At 44.3% G+C, this 6,225-nt stretch overlaps 2 non-coding genes across 2 annotated transcripts; both read right to left on the reverse strand.

The window, feature by feature from the left end:
• Positions 1-402: 402 nt before the first annotated feature.
• On the reverse strand, positions 403-559 carry LOC123719459. Its single transcript, XR_006755519.1, has one exon. It is a non-coding gene; the product is annotated as a 5.8S ribosomal RNA (ribosomal RNA).
• A 350-nt stretch (positions 560-909) lies between these two features.
• LOC123719461 lies at positions 910-2,815 on the reverse strand. Its single transcript, XR_006755521.1, has one exon. It is a non-coding gene; the product is annotated as a small subunit ribosomal RNA (ribosomal RNA).
• Between the last annotated feature and the right edge of the window lie 3,410 nt (positions 2,816-6,225).

Here is a 6,225-nt window from a genome sequence, read left to right on the forward strand (position 1 = left end):
AGCGTCGAGACACGTCGACGCGCGCACCGGCGCCGACCGTCGCGCGATCGCCATGCGGGACCGGGACGATGCGAGCAAACACGCGCGACGCGTAAACGCGAACGTCGTTGTCGTCGTTGTCGTTGTCGTTGCGTAAAGACTCGACGCGCACCCGTGCCGCGGGAGACACGGTGCGGCGGGGAGAATTTATTTGTGCGACAAAAGTATCGTATAGACGTGGCTTAACACGGCCAATACGGATGACGAGTCGTAATCGAACATATATTCGAACGGATCGTTCGGCCGCTCGGCGGCCTAGCGAAACCGTCAATTGCACGCGCGACAGAGATGCGGCGCTACGACCGGAGTCGCAGCGATCGCCGCTCGTCACGCGAACAGTGTGGCTTTTTGTTTTTATGCAGCCGGCCCTCAGACAGGAGTGGTCCTGGATATTTCTCCACGGACCGCAATGTGCGTTCGAAATGTCGATGTTCAAATGTGTCCTGCAGTTCACACTATGACGCGCAGTTAACTGCGTTCTTCATCGACCCGCGAGCCAAGTGATCCACCGTTCAGGGTAATCGTTTTGTTTTTGTGTGTGTTTTTGTATGAGAAAATATAAAAGGTGCGAAAAAATTAAACAAAAAAATTTGAAAATAATACTTATCATTAACGTGTACGACAAATGAAAAGAAAGAAAATCTCTTTTATTTGCGTGGTTGTACACAAAAATTAAAATATTATTTCAAAGTATCAATAGGCGATAGCGAACGCTAATCAAAGCGTGTCGCAACGCACACGTCGCGAATCGACGAGAGAGAGTCAACCGTCTCGGATTCGATTTTGATTCGTATCATTCACGTGTTTTTGTATTTTTTTCTTTTTTTGCGAGTCTTTGACAACAACAAAACAAAAAGAAAAAACCAACGTTAATGATCCTTCCGCAGGTTCCCCTACGGAAACCTTGTTACGACTTTTACTTCCTCTAAATGATCAAGTTTGGTCAACTTCCCAGCAACGCCGACGGCCGTGAGGCCACCGCGTGTCGGTCCGAAGACCTCACTAAATCATTCAATCGGTAGTAGCGACGGGCGGTGTGTACAAAGGGCAGGGACGTAATCAACGCGAGCTTATGACTCGCGCTTACTAGGAATTCCTCGTTTATGGGGGATAATTGCAAACCCCAATCCCCAGCACGAAGGAGTTTCAACGGGTTGCCCGGGCCTCTAGGCCAGGGAGAACATGTTGATTCCTTCAGTGTAGCGCGCGTGCGGCCCAGGACATCTAAGGGCATCACAGACCTGTTATTGCTCAATCTCGTGCGGCTCGAAGCCGCCGGTCCCTCTAAGAAGAATTTTAATACGTCGCCAGTGAGTTGCGCTCCCCGAGAGTCGCGCACACCTTGAATGACGACGCCTATTTAGCAGGCTAGAGTCTCGTTCGTTACCGGAATTAACCAGACAAATCGCTCCACCAACTAAGAACGGCCATGCACCACCACCCACCGAATCAAGAAAGAGCTGTTAATCTGTCAATCCTTCCGGTGTCCGGGCCTGGTGAGATTTCCCGTGTTGAGTCAAATTAAGCCGCAGGCTCCACTCCTGGTGGTGCCCTTCCGTCAATTCCTTTAAGTTTCAGCTTTGCAACCATACTCCCCCCGGAGTCCAAAATCTTTGGTTTCCCGGAAGCTGCCCGCCGAGCCATTGTAGTAACGTCGGCGGATCGCTAGATGACATATTTACGGTTAGAACTAGGGCGGTATCTAATCGCCTTCGAACCTCTAACTTTCGTTCTTGATTGATGAAAACACCTTTGGCAAATGCTTTCGCTGATGTTCGTCTTGCGACGATCCAAGAATTTCACCTCTAACGTCGCAATACGAATGCCCCCAGTTATCCCTATTAATCATTACCTCGGAGTTCTGAAAACCAACAAAATAGAACCGAGATCATATTCTATTATTCCATGCACGAAATATTCAAGCGGCATTTTGAGCCCGCTTTGAGCACTCTAATTTGTTCAAAGTAAAATTGTCGGCCCACCTCGACACTCACCGAAGAGCACCGCGATAGGATTTTGATATTGAACCGGCGTTTTACCGCCGGCTCACCGACGATATGCTCCGCAGACGTGTCAGTATCACCGCGGATGCGGTGCACCGACAGCGCGGCGCACAAATGCAACTACGAGCTTTTTAACCGCAACAATTTTAGTATACGCTATTGGAGCTGGAATTACCGCGGCTGCTGGCACCAGACTTGCCCTCCAATTGTTCCTCGTTAAAATATTTAAAGTGTACTCATTCCGATTACGAGGCCTCGTAAGAGTCCCGTATCGTTATTTTTCGTCACTACCTCCCCGTGCCGGGAGTGGGTAATTTGCGCGCCTGCTGCCTTCCTTGGATGTGGTAGCCGTTTCTCAGGCTCCCTCTCCGGAATCGAACCCTGATTCCCCGTTACCCGTGACAACCATGGTAGTCGCAGAAACTACCATCGAAAGTTGATAAGGCAGACATTTGAAAGATGCGTCGCCGGTACTGGACCGTGCGATCGGCAAAAGTTATCCAGATTCATCAAAATTAACGACTTCGGACGCATGGCCCTCCGCCGATTGGTTTTGATCTAATAAAAGCACTCATCCCATCACTGGTCAGAGTTCTGATTGCATGTATTAGCTCTAGAATTACCACAGTTATCCAAGTAACTGAGTAAGATCTAAGGAACCAAAACTGATATATTGAGCCATTCGCGGTATCGCCTTAATACGGCTTGCACTGAGACATGCATGGCTTAATCTTTGAGACAAGCATATAACTACTGGCAGGATCAACCAGGGAGCTGCTTACGCAAACGACACGCCTACACCGCGGTCACGCGGCTTCGGCGAGCCGCTGGCTCGGCGGCGTCGAGGGGCGCGCGCTTGCGCGCGCGCCTTCTCGACACGCGTGAACGTAACGCGTCGAATTTGCACGCGACGCGACGTTCGCGCTTCATATCGATAGACTAACTTTGACCGGTCTACGAGCGGCCGTCCCGTCACGATCTCGCAACGAGGTGATGTACAACGATGCTCGACCACTGTGAGGGACATAAAACTGCAACGAACACGACCCCGCGGGCGGGAATCGATGTTGTGACAATTTGAAAATTGAACATTCATCTAAACGCAACTTCTCAATTTTTATTCAATACGTTATTGTAAACATATTAAAACTCGGCTGGCAATTACATGCGCACACACACGCATGATTCGCACTAGATACGATCAACGCCCGGAGCTTGAGGGATAAATTCCAACACGACGCTGCGCACACCGTTTCGACGATGGGCGCGTGTGCGTCCTCTTTTATACATTCTTTCCATATACGGTCGCCGTGGCGACCGCGCACGTGTCGAACACGCTAGGCGCCCTGCGTTGAGGTGTGCCTAGAAGCGTATTCTTTTAACATCACAGATAACACCGGGGGAGACGGTCCCAAATCTTGGTCGATTGGTAACATCACCATACGGTCTGCGAACGCGGTGCTATAATATAATTTTATATTATATTATATAAAATATGAGGAGGAGTAGTATGTATATTCTTTGTTATTTTGTGTTGACACAAGAGAGATATATAAAATGTACTATACACCACACACACAGAGAGAGAGAGAGCTGGGAAAGATCTCGGCGGTCTCGCATTCGAAATACGAATTTGATATAATTTCCTCCGAAAATCCATACCCATATCTATATCATCCATGCGCGAATATATGTATATAATATTCTCACACTTCGCACAAACACAAAAACAAGAACACATTCTCTCTCGTCCGTCGTTCGTGTCTATTTGAGACGAACGACGCGCGGCAACGAGAACGAGTCGACGCTGTGCGCACGACTGTTTCGCTCCACATCTATACCGAGAGCAATAGTCCGCGTCGGCATTGGAGCGGACGTCGAATGTTTCTCGTAGAGCGAGCGAGAGAGAGACGATTTTTCATTTTATTATGTATGTGTATTGGCGTGCAGTAGTAGCACGTAGTAGTACTAGTAGTAGTAGTAAAAAAATATTATTATTTATTTTATTGACTGATATGATTTTGTTTGTTTTCTTTTTTTTGCATAGACATTTGTATTGATAGATATGTTTCTCGTTGAAGCTCGCAGCACACGCTCAGAGAAATGGCAATGTGGGTTTATTTGAAGAAAAAAAAAAAAAAAAAAAAAAACAATTAATTTATTAATAATATGTATGTATGTATGTATGTATGTATGTATGTATGTATGTATGTATAATAATGAATTATAATAATTATTCCGATGCAACGTCAGAGGAAAATGTTTCTCGTACAGGTGCGGCGCGCGACGGCCGGCCGCTCGACAGTTTCGCGCCGAATGTTTCTCGTTGAAGCTCGCAGCACACGCTCAGAGAAATGGCAATGTGGGTTTATTTGAAGAAAAGAAAAAAAAAAAAAAACAATTATATTTATTAATAATATGTATGTATGTATGTATGTATGTATGTATGTATGTATGTATGTATGTATGTATAGTAATGAATTATAATAATTATTCCGATGCAACGTCAGAGGAAAATGTTTCTCGTACAGGTGCGGCGCGCGACGGCCGGCCGCTCGACAGTTTCGCGCCGAATGTTTCTCGTTGAAGCTCGCAGCACACGCTCAGAGAAATGGCAATGTGGGTTTATTTGAAAAAAAAAAAAAAAAAAAAAAACAATTAATTTATTAATAATATGTATGTATGTATGTATGTATGTATGTATGTATAATAATGAATTATAATAATTATTCCGATGCAACGTCAGAGGAAAATGTTTCTCGTACAGGTGCGGCGCGCGACGGCCGGCCGCTCGACAGTTTCGCGCCGAATGTTTCTCGTTGAAGCTCGCAGCACACGCTCAGAGAAATGGCAATGTGGGTTTATTTGAAGAAAAGAAAAAACAAAAAAAACAATTATATTTATTAATAATATGTATGTATGTATGTATGTATGTATGTATGTATGTATAATAATGAATTATAATAATTATTCCGATGCAACGTCAGAGGAAAATGTTTCTCGTACAGGTGCGGCGCGCGACGGCCGGCCGCTCGACAGTTTCGCGCCGAATGTTTCTCGTTGAAGCTCGCAGCACACGCTCAGAGAAATGGCAATGTGGGTTTATTTGAAGAAAAGAAAAAACAAAAAAAACAATTATATTATTAATAATATGTATGTATGTATGTATGTATGTATGTATGTATGTATGTATGTATGTATAATAATGAATTATAATAATTATTCCGATACAATGTCAGAGGAAAATGTTTCTCGTACAAGATCGCCACGCGACGCGACAAGATGCCGTTCAACGGCACGATATCTACAACTCTGTCGATATATATGTAGATAGTATCTACTCTGTCAAGTATATGTGTGTAACGTGTGGTGGTGTGTGGTGTGGGGTTTTGTTAGCGATAGCGATACGTTTCTAGTTAAAATTGAATATTTAAAAATAAAAACTCTTCTGGTAAGAAAAACTATTTATGGTTTATTATGGTGTGTCTAGTGCAACAACATCAACATTGTCATAATCATAATAATATAATTATTATTAGGGCTATAGGTTAACCTTCCAAATAGGGACCGTCGATTTAAATGTCGATATTTTTAATTATTCTAGATAGTACTCACTAAAAGAAACTTAAGTGCTTGCTTACTTACTTACTTACTTAGTTGATTGAGTTTTTTTTTTTTTTTTTGAAACTTTTTCATACAAATTGATATATAAGACATATATGGCCGTTACCGACCGCCGACCAAAATCTATTTCATAAAACCGACATAAAATTGATGTCAAACGTCAATCACTTTGAGTTGACTAAGTGTAAGGGTTCAGATTATTTTGAAAGTATCGATCATTTGCGATGCATACGAGAAAAAGATCATTCATTTCATTGTTTGTAAGTTGTAAATTTTGTGTATTATATTGTAATTCTTGAGTGAGAATTGAGTGTTTACTTACTTACTTACTTACTTATTGAATATCCAAAAAGTACCCAAAACCGAATCAGAGCGCCCCACTATCCACGCGGTCTTGTCTGCCCTACCCCTAGAGTGTATATAAAAGCTCGGAGGCGCGCAGGGAGAGCAGCCCTCACCCGCCGTACCCAAAGCGCGGGCATCATGCAAGCCGTAGCGGCTGAGGCTGGTCGCCGAAGGCGACCAAAAAAGCCGAGGCTGCGTAGGCTTGAAATATAGC

This window comes from Pieris brassicae, unplaced genomic scaffold (assembly GCF_905147105.1).
Source record: "Pieris brassicae unplaced genomic scaffold, ilPieBrab1.1, whole genome shotgun sequence".
Taxonomy (NCBI): domain Eukaryota; kingdom Metazoa; phylum Arthropoda; class Insecta; order Lepidoptera; family Pieridae; genus Pieris; species Pieris brassicae.